Below are 15,794 nucleotides of genomic sequence, written 5' to 3'. Positions count from 1 at the left end.
GAGTTTTACAGCGAGCAGGAAGACTGCAAGGAGATCCATGGGTCGGCTGCGACATCCGAATTCACGAGAACACTGAACAAGCTGTTCGACTGCCTGAACTCCCGGAGGCCAGACCATGTCCGATTCAACGAAGCACAACATATTGCTGTGAGGATCTTACGTGTGTTATGAAGGAGCCTTTGTGTACTATAGATGAAGCATACTTTTATTCCAGGTGTTGAAGGACAGCACTGCATTGCTGGACAACTGGGAGAAGTACATCTCGGCATTACCCGCTCAGAGGCAAGTCTGCTTTCTGAGTAAGCAGACATGTTGAGCCCTCAGGATAACACTGCATAGCTCAGTTGCACTGATCGAGAGCTTGCTGTCCACTGGGTTCCATAACGTGCTCATTGGTAACTTTGGGCAAGATCCTCTGGAGGTAACAAGACTACTTTTTGCGTATAAATGTGCTATGAATTTCTCATTTTTGCTATAAATTTCTTTCTAGAGGTTTTTCGGCATCGTCAGGCATGTTGGTGGTGACGGAGGGCAGCCAACTGTCAAACATTTCTTGTTCATCTATCGGATTCTCTCTGTAAACAACCTGGTTCGGCCACCAAAACGGGCCTCAGTCGAGGGAGAAGGACCCCAGCTGTTGCTGAAGTTCCAGGGCCCCTTTGACAAGGAAAAGCCTGCCTCCGGTCAGGTAAAGTACCCCTTGTTTGTTTACTCACAGGAAGAAATTGCCATTATGTTAGTCGTAGCTCTAGTTTCGTTTTTGCAGGAGCAGTTCCACTACACAAACGACCAAATAACCAACTGAAACAATGTGTTATTTGCATTTATGAATCTCAGCCTACACACTGAAATATTTGAAACTTGGAATGCATTTTTCAGGTTGACATGTTGGCAGTCCTCTCTGATGACGTTCTTGAAGAGCCCGGAGACACTACGAACACTTCATCCGTGCCTGAAGATACGCTCTCCACCAAAGAGTGCATCCTTGATTACCTTGCTGTTACGTGGTGAAGTTTTCAACTATGAGCTGCACCGACTGCGTGGCAACACTGAAGAGCCAGGCACGAGAGCCAACTGACCTAATCCTGAAGAAGTCAAGAGGATTCCTGCAAGGGCCCTCATCCCAGCTCTTCAGCCTGTGGCGTATTGTGGAAGGACATGTTGAGGAACTGACTGTGGACACAGTTGCATGTGCCGATGTGTATGCGAACATTGTTGACCAAGTTTTGCTCGACAGCCGCACTGCTTCTGTCGGCGTGGGCTGGAGGTTGCACTAAGTCGGTACCACAGCAGAGGTTGTTCATTTTTTCTTGAGGTGCCACCTGCACTTCTACACCAGGGAAAAAAACAAGCTGACGCGATCAACGCACCGAGCTAGCTGCCCAGCAAGTGGTGGCAACCAGCCTAGTGGATAGCAGTTCTGGTTGTCATGCAATATTTAGAGGCCAACTGTTTTGTTTTGTGTTAGCAAGTAACACAGATTTGTATAATATTGTTTATTTTCTTGCATCCGCTATGCTATTGCCATAAACTTGTGTGAATGAACACTTGTACCACACAGCCGCAGCGCGTTTTCTAGTCCTTTGCATGCGCTTGGCAGCTGCCTGCGATGATCAGCCAGCGGTCAGACAGCTTCCCGTTATTTGTAAGGCGGAGCGAAAAATTCACGGCAGCCACATTTGGGTGATCCAATCAGATATTTTGAACTTGGAAAGCTTGGCATGGCTATCTTTGCCTGCATGTTTTTTTATAACTTGTCCGCCGCGTTTGCCCAAGGGCTAAGGCGTTGTGCTGATAAGCCCAAGGACGCGGGTTCCCGGTCGCTTTTCTGATGTACACGAAAATAGAAAACGCCTGTGAGTTCGAGATTTCGGCGCGAGTTAAAAGATACCTGAATGGTTAAAATTCATCCGGAGCGCTACACTACGGCGCGCGTCCCATTGTCTGTGTAGCGCCGGTACGCTAAATTACATATTCAATCAATCAATCAATCAATTAATCAAACAATCAATCAATCTTTTTTTAACTTCCCGTTTGGGTTGGAGGGGTGTGACAAGCACTGAGCGGGCGAATTTTTATCTGTTGACACCCTTTACCTATGAGGACAAAAGTAGCTCAATTCGCCTCTGCCCAGGCCCCTCCGCGCGCTCATTATGCTGCTTCCGTATCGTGAGCGTTTTTTTCCCCGCTGGCAACGTCAGCTTTCCGAATTTAGATTATTTATTTACGTTATTAGGCAGCTTTAGCATATCGTTACCGTGTTTACGTCACCGTTTACAGTGTTTGCAAAAATAGACTTCACAACACGAGAGTTACCGCGAACGGTAACTTACCGGTACAGGCTTCACCTCCAGTAACAACGGTAACGCAAACACCGTAACGATATGTTATAACTGCCTATCAGTGCGCTATCAAGTAGCGCAAACACAGCGCTAACCCAACGTGCTGTACGTTTGCACACCTATTTGCTCAGCACAGCATGTCACCCAGGGCTGAATACAGGTTTAATTGTGGCGCTAGTTAACTCAATTCATGGAGGCGACTGCAAAGGCTAATAAAAAATTGAAAAACGAGATGTCCGCCTTCTCAAAGCGAGAGCGTAGCGGTGCCTGCCGCATCAAACGAACGCTGCAACACATACGCCTCAGTAATACCCGAGGACTTGCCTGAATTTCACAGCTAAGCTACACGACAACAGCTGGCTCAAAAACATGCACACTTCGCTCGCGTTTTTACAAGTGGAAATGAAAGCAGGTGCGTCGCTGATGGAGAAACAGCCGGCCAGCAAGCATTGCGACCGCTGGCGAAGCCTTCACGTTGACAGCGGCGATCCTAGCGGTAGCTTTCGCCCCTCAATGAAACTTCGGCCGGAGTTTCGTGACCAGAAAAGCATTGAAGGACTCTGTTAATACTTACCAAGTAGATATTCGCCAGGCTGCAGATGTGCAGCTAGGCGTGTACGCTGTGGGTTGTGTTCCTCCACCCAGGAGTCGTGGCACGAATCTGGGAATCATGGGTTCTTTACCAGGATGCGCAGCCATGCGTTGCGCACCTGCCATGAAGAGCGATATAAATTAGTACTGCTTTCATACTCAGAATAAATCCTTCTTTTCTACGCATACGCAGGAAACAACGCATACCAGTACAGTCATTGGTACAAGAAGCTTCATTTAGAAGGAAACACAAGGTTTAGCACACTGAGGAGGGGGGAGGGGAGGCAACGACCTCTCCTCTGCTGTACACATGGCTACGAATTCCACTGAATGATAAATAAGTGAAAACCTACGTGCTGCTCTTGGGAAAGAACACACGTAAATGCCAAAGCCAGCTAATGCAATTGCGATTGTAAGCACTTTCGTGTTGGAAATACTTCCCTGTCGTGTATATATTTCTGCTACGTATGCTGCCCATATTACCGATTACCTCTAAAATGCACAACTCAATTGCGCATGCACGCCAGTACGAAAACGGCAACTGGCTCACGCACAAAACACCTGCCATTTATTATTACCGAGGCCTGGCGAGCCACCATCTAGCCCGCACCCAGTTCCCTGCAGGTTCTTTTTTATTCGTTGCACTATTACTTTTTCCAGATTTGGCGTCACAACTGAACAATTGCTCCGATGGGTGAGTAAGAAAGGATCCTAACGGTACTTACGATCGTGACGTGCAGGACATAATAGCCCTTTCTGGACATGAAGCTCGCCGTGTCGGCCAGTCTGAATCCCTCTGGCTTTCGAATGGTGACCAACGTGCCATCGACACACGCCAGCACGCCTGGGATGCAACCGCGTAGCACAAACTCCGCCTTTGCCTCATCCGTAGCAGCTGTTGTCAGTGGGAAGTCCGCCAGCTTTTTCCTAGCAGCCACGGTGATGATGACCTGCGTCACGTCGTGGATAGTGTTGCTCACGGCCGGCTGAGACTTGCCGATGTGCTTCTCGCGATCAACGCTCCTCTAGAAGCAACCGGTGGCGAAAACTCACAGTGCACACAACACTTTCCTCTCTGTGGAAAGGCCACTGGCTCGCTGGCATCCGATGACAGGGACAAGTTATTCGCACAAGCTACGGGCTGTTCGTTCGGACAGACGAGAACATTGCCGGAACTCTTCTTCAGTGAACTTTTTAAATGCATCGTTAACCTCGCTTTGTCGTCTCTGCTCGAATGCAGCTGACGCACAGTCGAGACGAAAAACCGTGGCAGTGGGAAACGCCATGTTGTCCAAGTGCCCGGATGCTGAAAAGTCGCGAAGCCCTTACATTTCAATCCAATCCAGGCCACCTTGCAGCCATTTCAATCCATCCGGTTCCTTTCGGACGGTCTCTCCAACCGTTCCTTCGCCTTCCTCCGAAAACCGGAGAAAAACAGACAGTCACGTGACACCCCAGCTCACGTCACTCAGAACGGCACAGCATTCGTCACAACTCGTATTGGCCAATCGCGTGCAACTCAATGGAACAGACCATCTTTGTCCGGATTTAGAATTTGTATATAGTTGCACCACAGGTAAGCGGAAATCACTTTCACTTTCAGATTGAATTTATATAGTGGCCCATACGCACCCGGTGCGACGCCACGGGCAGCAAAACAATATCACAGAATATCCACGCAGTGAATGATGATGAGTGGGGCGATGTATCAGTCCATCCGTCAGTCCGTTCGTCCGTCCGTCTGCCTGCCTGCCTGCCTGCGTGCCTGCCTGCCTGCCTGCCTGCCTGCCTGCCTGCCTGCCTGCCTGTCTGTCTGTCTGTCTGTCTGTCTGTCTTATGTTCGTCCGTCAACTTTTGAAAATCGTCAAGTACACAAAAACGACTAACACCCTCTAGTGATGTTATTTCCAAGAAGATATACACGCAATGCCATCTATTGAGCAATTGAGAAACTAGAGGTGACTACATACTACTACTACTACTACTACTACTACTACTACTACTACTACTACTACTACTACTACTACTACTACTACTACTACTACTACTACTAGAACTGCAGAGGAGGGAATGACCCACATCCGAAGGAGCTTCGCCCTTAAAGGAAAGTTTATGAATTGCGATTAGTTTTAAGTGTGTAGAAGAAAACGCATCGTTGGCAAGCAACATCGCCACTGCTTGGGTACTGGGTTCTGGGATCTTCTCGCTCACCTCGTGCTGATCGTCGCCGGCATCTGCTTGACCGTCGCCCTGTCTAAATCGTGTTTTCATTGTAGAGCCGCCGTCGCAACACACGCCAATAAACCCCTTCTCAATTGGTGGAGGGTGCTGACGTTCCCCGTCGCCTGAACCTAGGTGCTGCCATTCATCGTCGCCCGGAGCTGCGCAACTGAACGCTACCTCCCATCATGGCCACCAACAACGCGCAACCTGGCCATTCCACTCGACCCTGCAGCAACCCCGGCGTTCTTCACTTGCGAGAGCCCAAGGTCTTTAGCGGAGCTGATGAGACCGACGTGGAAGACTGGTTCACCTACTACGAACTGGTAAGCGCAAACAACAATTGGGATGACGCGGACAAGTTGACTAGCGTCATCTTTTACTTCGTTGACATGGCCGAATTATAGTATAACAACCACCAAAACGACATTACGACGTGGTCCATCTTCAAAACGTCGTTTGCTGACGTTTTCAGCCTACCCGTTGTCCGCAAGTCCGGGGCCGAATAGTGCTTGGGGACTCGCGCACAAAAGCCATCGGAATCGTTCACCGGTTACACCGAAGACATTGTAGATTTTTGCAACCGTGTGAACACCGCCATTACCGAGTCGGAGAAGATTCAGCACATCCTCAAAGGAATAAATGACGGCGCATTTCAGATGATCTTGGCCCGTAATCCTACCACCGTTTCGGAACTTGTCACTTTATGTCAAAGTTTCGACGAGTTGAGGAAGCAGGAATTGTCTCGGAGGCGCCCGGCAGAAACAGTCACTCATCGCGTCGGCTCCGTGTTTTCTGAATGTTTCTCGGCGGAAATCACCATATTATGCGGATTTCTCTTTACGAGTCGACGCCATAAGTCATCGCGACCATCCTGACAAAAAATCAGGTTGGACGACTTGCATTTGACCATTTTATGACCGTTTTTGTGTTCGGTGCACCGACAGAAGAGCCGCCTGTTTAGCGTTCACCGCAGACACCACCGCCACCGCTGCGACACAGCTCGGCGTCGCGAGAAATTACGAAGAACGTGGCGCCCTGCACGCTAGGCGTTTCGAGTTTTTTGACCAGATGGAAGTAAACGTGGAGGGAGAAAGCATTTCGAAAGAAGGATTTGAGGATAATACCGGATGGCAACCGATGGGACAGCGAAAAATTACTGAGCAAATGTTGGACCAACCAAGCGAGCAGCATTTGACAGGGTAAAAGGACAAGAAACTGAGAGAACAACGGCTTCGCCAAATCACCAGAGGTAGCAGAATGCCGCCCCTTCCAAGGGAAGACTACAAGATAATTGTTCGACCCCGTGGGGGACTTCGCGTCAGTGACCACGGTGCCGCCCGCATTGCCAACAGCGTCTACGAAGCGGCAAATATACCAAGAGAAGTCCGAGAGCAAGACACAGTCTGACTCAACTACCAACAAAAAATTGTTGTGGTCAGCACTCCTATCGAAGAACATGCCAACAGATACCAGCGCATTGCCTGTATCAAAATAGGCACGCAAGCTTTTGAAGCCAGCGCTTATGAGGCAGCCCCAGAAAACACCTCCAAGGGAGTGAACCGGGGAATACCGCTAGAAGACACTGCCCGAGATATAACTGAAAACGTTGTAAGCCCTAGGAACCCAACTGCGCTCGTGGCCAAGCGAATGGGCAATACCACCAATGTGATTGTACTATTCGACGAGTACCGCGTGCCAAGCTACGTGAAATACGGCGGGGCATTGCTACGATGTTCGTTGTACAGAAAACAACTGGACGTTTTCTACCACTGTGGACGCTTGGGGCATAGGGCGGATGTTTGCCCCAACCCTAAAGATAAGATCTGCCGAGGCTGCAGGATGCTAAATCCTCCCGAAAGCCACGAATGCAAGGCCAGGTGCCAGCTGTGCGACGAAGACCACCCCACAGCAGACCGAACCTGCAAAGCAAGGTATAAGACACCATTCCTAGTGCGGAAACGGCACTGGGAAAGAGTCAGACAAGAACAAGAGAACGCATCCCTCGCCGCAAAGGACAAACCATCTCACGCCAACGCAGCAAGGGACAACATATCGGTGTCCTCCTCTAGTTTTCCGCATCAGAGGAAAAGCCGCTCAAGGGCCAGGAACCGCTCCAGGTCAAAGTCACACTCCCAGTCAAGGGAAACCCCAGCTCCAATACATCATTCAAGGTGGGCTGGGCAAACAGGGTCGAGGGGACGCGCGTGGAGGCGGAGGCTGCTTCTGACCAGAAAGTCACCAAACTCGAGGCAGAGATAGCACAACTGAAACAAATGATTCTGCAAAACAATCAGACAATTGCCGCCATGAGGGAGGAGAATAAAAAATTAAGGGAAGAAATTCATAACTACAGAACAGGCACAGTACAGTGCAATTACGGAATAATTATAACACAGGATAGGGCAACCAGCGTGGAGGAGAGCACTGATTGCCCTCTCCCAAAACGTAAGGCTTCAGAGAACAATGACGGTGGTACTAGCAAGTACAAGAAAACCAAGGCTGCTAACATGTTGCGCAAAGGTCGAGAGGAATCTGAAGAATGCGAATATTTACGAATAAGAAAAGTTGAAGAAGCTGTGAAAGTTCAAGTTGAGGCAATAAACGGCTTTAGGAAAACCATAGGAGCGCAAATCAAAGAGTGGGGAATGGCTATTATGCAGCAAATTAACACAGTTATACAACAACAGCAGGTTCACCAGCAGCAACTAGATAGCTTATCTACTAGGGTAACAGAACTTGAAAAATGCCCCTCTGCTACAGGCCTACAAACCAGTGGAGTAGTGCCCTTTAAACCAATCATCAAACCTCCGCTACTAACGCCGGCTATTACAAACCCGGCGCCTCCTCAGCAATAATTGCCGCCATGGACAGACGCAACAAATACGTATTGTGGCAAAGAAATTGTAGAAGTTACAGAAACAAGAAAGCCATTCTACACCAGTATCTTAATGATAAAGAAAAACCAGATATCATCACCTTACAGGAGACGCATGGTCTGGCTAAGTTGTCTGGCTACCGCTCTATTGGCAGTGCCGAGGGGGAGACTAAAGCCCTTACAACTTTAGTGTGGAGGGATCACACGGAAGTGAAACACGGCACACAGGTTACCGGTATAAAAAATATACTAATTGAAATCATACTCACAAAAAAAACAGGGGACAGTGTGTTCATCCTAAACGTGTACAGTAGCCCGAAGTACACACGACACAGATTTTTAACTCTCTTTAAGCACACGCTTACCATAGCGGGCGACCGAGGAGTAATAATCGGAGGGGACTTTATAGCCCCTAATTGTACATGGGGTTATAAACACACCCACCCCAAGGACAGGAACCTCTGGCTGGACTCGCAGCAGGAAGGACTAACACTCATCACTGACCCCACAGTACCCACAAGGTAAGGGAATAGTGTCTGTGGTGATACCACGCCCGACCTTATTTTATAAAGAACACGCAATCTGTGCCATGGCTGAATACACAGCAAGACTTTGGAAGCGGTCATTCTATCATTGAAATCCAGCTTATTGGGGGGCCCACCAAACCCATGGGCAAACAGCTTAGGCTAGTTGACTGGGTTACATTCAGAAATATGCGAGAGGGCATCACAGAAAGCATTACAAACATTGACCAATGGACAGCTAATCTAAAGGAGGATATTTCGGAGGCAACAAAAATAGTCACACCGGAATCTAAGCTAGAAATTCTGGACACTAGGCTATCACACTTGTGGCAAGCCAAAGAAGGGCTACAAAATGCTGGAAAATGCAGAAACATAACAGAACACTAAGAAAAAAGTTAGCCACACTCAACAAGCAAATCGAACAATATGCACAACAGCTTTATTGCCGACAATGGGAAGTAACTTGTACCACCATGGACAACCAACTAAGCCTAGGCAAAACGTGGAATTTACTTCGACACCTCCTAAACCCAGAAGACACAAAAACGGTACACAAACGAAATATGAACAATATTTTGCATGCCTATAAAGGCCCAGAAAAAGACTTTCTCAAAGAGGTTGCGCTTAAATACATATCCCAGGCACCACCATGCACTCACGCCCATTACGTTGGAGCGCTAAAACTTGAGCTTGATGAAGAATTCAACGAAGCCGAGATACCAGCAGTTCTACACATACTAAATATTACGTCGGCACCGGGCCCTGACGTCATTACGAACAAAACACAGCGCAACCTAGACGATACGTTCATTGGCGAATTAACAGAATTTATTAATGAATGCTGGAGACAAGGCCACATACCGCAGCAATGAAAGACGGCGCACGTCGTGCTTATACCCAAGCCTGAAAAACGGTTACAGCTTGAAAACCTAAGACCTATTTCACTAACTTCCTGCCTGGGTAAGGTAATGGAACACGCCTTACTGACCCGATTGACTAACTACCTAAAGGACAACAGCGTACTCCCATGTACAATGACAGGATTTCGGAAAAATCTCTGTACACAAGACGCGATGCTCCAATTAAAACTCGAGATCATAGATGACCCAAGCAGATCAACTCGAGCCATCCTCGGGCTTGATCTAAAAAAGGCATTTGATAATGTCACCCACCAAGGCATACTGAATCATGTCAGTAACTTAGGTTTAGGTGAGTGGACGTATAATTACATCCGGAACTTCCTAACGGATAGGTAGGCCAAAATCGTTGTAGGAGGCCTCACATCCGACGAAATATTTATGCGTAGTGCAGGTACACCCCCAAGGATTAGTGATATCAGCTATGTAATTGAACTTAGTCCTAACAGGCTTCCCAAGTAGATTAGAAAAGATAGGTTTGCACAATACATTATATGCAGATGATATTACTCTGTGGGTAAGCAACGGCAGCGATGGGTCAATTGAACAACGTTTACAAGAAGCGATCGACACCGTAGAGCGATACCTAGAAAGAACTGGTCTCACGTGCTCAGACGAAAAATCTGAGCTGCTACTATATAGACCAACATTAAAAGACCGACCTCCCAAGCACCACAACACACATACCTACACAGACATACAACTTGAAACACGAGATGGACACACCTTACCCATTGTCGACAAGATAAGGGTACTGGGGTTAATAATAGAAGCCAAAGGCACCAGTGAGGAAACGCTACGCAATATTGAAGCGATGGTTTCTCAAACGATGCGCCTAATCAAAAGAATTACGAATAAGCATAGCGGCATGAAAGAGGAAAATTTCATAAGGCTCATCCACGTGTTTGTCATCAGCCACATTACGTATGTTTCTGCATACCAAAGATAGTTCGCTGAAAAAAAAATGAAACTAAATAGCCTCATTAGAAAAATCTACAAACAAGCGCTGGGGCTCATGCAAAGCACAAGTACAGAGAGGTTGTTAGAGCTAGGATTTGCAAAATACACTTGAGGAACTCATAGAGGCGCAACGTATTGCACAGTGCGAGCGCCTCTCTAAAACGAAGAGTGGTAAAAAAAAGTCCTTTATTCAGTAAAATACAGTGCACGTAAAAAGTTTATATCATACAAAAGGAGGTCCCAAAGTAAAAACTGTCAGGGGGACCTCCTGTGAATTCATGTATAAAAATATAGAACAAAGATTGACAACTAAGGAAAAAACAGCAAGCGAATAAAATAAAATGAACGTAATGAAAATTATTATTGAAACTTATGGTAGTTCAAAATATTTACATGTAAGTGATAAAACAGGAGATAACTAATTGGATTAAATGACTTTAACATAACACATACATATCACTAACTAATACAGTGTCACTTCAGAACCTATACACATACACATAAATGCATACAACCATATTTAAACACACACATATACACACACACACACACACACACACACATATATATATATATATATATATATATATATATATATATATATATATATATATATACATATATTCAGGTGTTGCATGTTGTTAGTAAAAACTGTTTTAGATGCCACTGGAAACAATGTAATGAGGGGCTTGATTTAATAATTGATGGTAGTGAGTTCCAGAAAGAAATTGGAGAAAACAAGGCTGTCATTTTGCCGTAGTTAGTTCTTACTTTTGGAAGCAGAAGGTTACTATTTTCAGAAAACCGTGTGTTATTACTATTGTGGAGATGTGTGAGGGGAAGTATGTCCGTGGGAATGTCACCGACTCTACTTCTGAATAATAAAATTCCAAGTTTGAGTTGAAAGGTGGAAATGAACGGTAGAATTTTGAGAGTGCTAAAGAGGGGTGCTGCTGATGCTGTGTAGGAACTATGTGGGATAATTCGGACTGCTCTTTTCTGAAGGTGAATGAGAGATGTTAGGTGTGTCGGTAGATGCATCCTGGAAAAATTAGGCATCACTCATCACACACAATTAGGCACGTGATGCGACATTCCTCATGACATACGGGCTAAGCTCACGGTGCCCCCGTTACCTAAAAACATGCATCCCGTGCACAACGCAGGTAGAAGGCTGAGCAGAGCCAAGACAATGACAAAAAGCTACGGAAACAACAAAGAAGCGGTCTTCGTAGGTGCCACTCGTTACCAACACAAAAGCTGCTTCGTCTCGGCTGTAGTGAACCACAAGAAACAATGCAAGAAACAATGTCTGGCCTCACCGCTCCGCGACGTTATTGCTGAAGAGGTAGCTCAGGCTGTTCCCGTCGCTGCCCACCAGCAGCCTGTGGACATGCCTGTTCCCCATGCGCCGGCTATCCAGGCCGTCGCCGTGCCTCTTGCGTATGCCCAGGTGGTACGCAGCAGACCCCGCCAGCAGCATTTGCCACATATGTCTTCACTTGCTCCCCACTCCGCCCCTCTTTCGACACCTTGGGCTGCACCGCGAGTCAGCAATTCCTGGCGCACTCCTGACAATCGACCGATCTGCTACGCCTGTGGTACTCAAAGACACCTGGCACGTTATTGTCACCGTCGCTTTCAAACACTCCACGACGCTACTCGGCCGTCCTCGTACGACCAACAGCACATGCACCTACCTGCTCCCTATCCCTCACCGTAACTTGTCTACACTAACCTTCCCGAGTCTCAGTCACCCCAGCCCCTATCTCAGACTCTCTCTCCCCGCTCTTCGTCTCCTCGCAGGCGATCACTGTCGCCGATGCGTCACGGACCCACGTTTTCCAACCAGGAAAACTGAACGCCACAGTTCCAGAGGCAAGAACTGTGCCGTCGTCGAAATGCCCAAGTCTTCGCACTTCACCCGCTAACGTCGTCGCCACATCTGTCGATGGTGTTTCTACCTTTGCCCTCGTCGACACAGGTGCTGCCGTTTGTGTTATAGCGGCCCAGCTCTGCCGCTCCCTACGCAATCTGACCACGCCGCTCTCTTGACTATCGGTTCGTACAGCTAGCGCACAACTAGTTCGTCTTCTCGGCACCTGTATGGCCCGCATATTCATCCAAGGCTTTATGTACGTTGTCGTGTTCATCGTGCTTTCGCTGCGCTCGCATGAAGTTATCCTCGGGAGGGACTTTCTGTTACATCATCATGCCGTCATCAACTGCGCATGCACTGTAGTTCAATTTTCACACTTGTGTGATGAACCTTTGCACGAAACTTCTGAGTGGTCGCCAAAACTCGTCGCGCCTGTGGACGCTGAAATTCCACCAGCCTCTCTTGCCGTTGTCCCTGTTTGCTGCGATGACCAAAATGATGCTATGGTAGTATTTACACCTTCAGACATTTTAATGAGCCGCAGAGCCGTTTCCTTGTCTTTCGCTACAGTTGACGTCACTGCTGGCCAAAGCAATATTTTGGTCCACAACCTTATTTCTGCACCACTTACGCTACTTTCCGGCTAATGTCTCGGTCGAGTGGATTACCTTGATTCTTCTTTCTTCCTTAACATACAAGACAAATCGAGCAGTAACACCTCGACCGAACGTCATGCCCTTTCCCCACTTAAATGCTCGTCGAGTGACATCTTCTCGAGTTCCATCGCCGACACCTCAAGTGCTCAAGAACGGGCCGAGCTTCTTAATCTCCCCCAGCACTTCGCGAATTCATTCGATGTTTTTAGCCGCAATTTGGTCGCACTTCCGCAGTACACTACTACATTGACACCAGTTTGTTCCAGCCGTTGCGTCAAAGAGCGTACTGTGTCTCTGCTGCAGAAAGTCACGTCATCAACGACCAGGTCGAAGAGATGGTACGCCGTCGCGTTGTTCAACCAGTGCGCAGTCCTTGGGCATCTCCTGTCGTTCTAGTTTGAAAGAAGGATGGATCGATTTGATTTTGCGTCAACTACCGGCAATTAAACAAGGTGACGCGGAAAGACGTCTATCCATTACCGCGCATCGACGACGCCCTTGCCAGCCTCCAAGGAGCCGAATTCTTCTCCTCCTTATGCTTACGATCTGGATACTGGCAGGTTCTTATGGCAAAAGCTGATCACCAGAAAACTGCGTTCATTACACCAGATGGCTTGTACGAATTTAACGTAATGACTTTTGGGCTTTGTAATGCGCCTGCCACGTTTGAACGTCTCATGGATAACACACTGCGTGGACAGAAGTGGTCTGTGTGTCTATGCTACTTCGACGACATTGTCGTTTTCTCTCGGGATTTTCCTACACATCTGTTTCGGCTCCAACTGGTTCTGACGTGTTTAACCAACGCTGGGCTCCTGCTGAAACTTAAAAAACGCCACTTCGCCACGCGAGAGCTGTCCATCTTAGGTCACATCGTGTTCGACCCTGCAAAACTTCGAGCAGTCGCTGAGTTCCCGAAACCTACTACACTGAAAGAATTGTGCAGTTTCGTCGGACTACGATCGTACTTCCGGCGCTTCGTTCAAAATTTCGCGTCGATCATGTCACCGCTGACCAACCTCCTACACAGTGACGCAGACATTTCATCCTGGTCTCCTTACTGCGACGTCGCGTTTGCCACACTCCGTAGCCTGTTAACCTCTCCTCCCAATTTTCGGCATTTCGACCCAACAGCTGCAACGGAAGTTCACACAGACGCTAGCCAGGTTGTTCTTGGCGCTGTCCTCGTCCAACTAGAACCGGGCTACTCCAAATACGTCGTCGCTTATGCGAGTCGCACGCTCACTAAATCTGAGGCCAATTACAGCGTCACTGAAAAGGAGTGATCGGCGCTAGTGTGGGCGCTTCGCAAGTTCCGCCCTTATTTGTATGGTCGCCCATTCGACCTGGTAACGGACCGCCATGCACTTTGTTGGCTTGCCGCATTGAAAGATCCTTCTGGCCGCCTTGCTCGGTGGGCACTGCAAATCCAGGAGTACGACATTCGCGTCATCTATCGCAGCAGACGCAAAGACTCTGACGCCGACGCTCTGTCCCGTTCGCCTTTAACTCCCGACTCGGCCTGCGGTACCACTGGTACCAACTCCATCTCATCTCTCGAGCTTGACTCTTTTGCTAGTGAACAACACAAGGATCCGTGAATCGCTTCCCTTTTTGGCTTTCTCTCTGGATCGTCGACCACAGCGGTATCACGATCTCTCCCACGTCAAGATGCTCATTACGCCATTCGTGATCGGCTGCTACACCGACACAACTACGCCCCTGAGGGTCGTAAGTGGCTCTTGGTTGTCCCCCGCAACTTGCGATCACAAATATGCGCCTCCTTTCACGACGATCCCTTATGTGGCCATGCCGGAGTTTTCAAAACTTACGAACGCGTTAGCTATCGCTTCTACTGGCGCGGAATGTATAATTTTGTTCGAAAATTTGTTATGGGCTGCCCTGACTGTCAGCGCCGCACACCGTCTTTCCACTCGTTCGGTGCGCTTGAGCCGCTTCCGTGCTCTGCCAAACCTTTCGATCGGATCGGAATTGATCTCTATGACCCTCTACCGACAACATCAGATGAAAATCGGTGGATCATAGTCGCTGTGGACCGTTCAACACGCTACGCTGAGACCGCCGCCCTTCCAAGTGCCACTGTGCGGGATGTAGCGTCTTGCGTCCTTCGTCCTCCTTCGTTCAGGTGCTTCATACTACGACATGGTGCACCTCAAGAATTACTAAGTGACTGAGGTCTAGCCTTTCTATCCCAAGTCGTCACGGCTCTGCTGTCTGAATGCCATGTTGTTCATCGCAAGACCACGGCATGCCACCCGCAGACTAACGGGCTCACGGAGAGATTTAACCGCAGCCTCAGTGATATTCTCGCGGTGTATGTGACATCTGATCATACTAACTGGGATCGCATTTTTTCATTCATCACGTTCGCATACAACGCTGCGGCACAGTCTACCACTGGATTTTTACCTCTCTTTCTTCTTTATAGGCGCCAACATTCCCACACCATCGACATTTTCTCTCCATACCGTCCTGACGCATCCAAATGCCCATCTGCGTCCTATTGGTGCATTCAGACGACGAACGGAATCCGAATGTGGCGGGATGGACGGCGCGTCACGTGACCTCACATCAGCAATTCCCCTCGTGCACTACTCGTCCGCGCGGCTCGCGGACGAATGACCCCAACCTGTTTCTCACATCGGGATTCTGGCGGGAGAAAGCCGATGCTTCAGCGGATTACCTCGGGGTTTCTGGCAACCAGTACACTTTTCGTCTGCTCACGGCATGTTCTCCATGGCTTCGTGGACAGCTGCATGACTGGTCGGCATTATCTACGCTTGAGCATTGTTTACTTAGTTTCCGG

General features: G+C 48.3%; 1 long non-coding RNA gene across 1 annotated transcript; it reads left to right on the top strand.

Annotated features, from left to right (window-relative positions):
• Window positions 1-220: 220 nt before the first annotated feature.
• On the top strand, window positions 221-2,016 carry LOC142803499 (uncharacterized). Its single transcript, XR_012894143.1, has 3 exons — window positions 221-421; window positions 491-688; window positions 880-2,016. It is a non-coding gene; the product is annotated as an uncharacterized LOC142803499 (long non-coding RNA).
• Window positions 2,017-15,794: the final 13,778 nt, after the last annotated feature.

Source organism: Rhipicephalus microplus, chromosome 3, assembly GCF_043290135.1.
Source record: "Rhipicephalus microplus isolate Deutch F79 chromosome 3, USDA_Rmic, whole genome shotgun sequence".
NCBI classification, from domain to species: Eukaryota; Metazoa; Arthropoda; class Arachnida; order Ixodida; family Ixodidae; genus Rhipicephalus; species Rhipicephalus microplus.
This window is presented reverse-complemented; position numbering and strand designations above follow the sequence as displayed.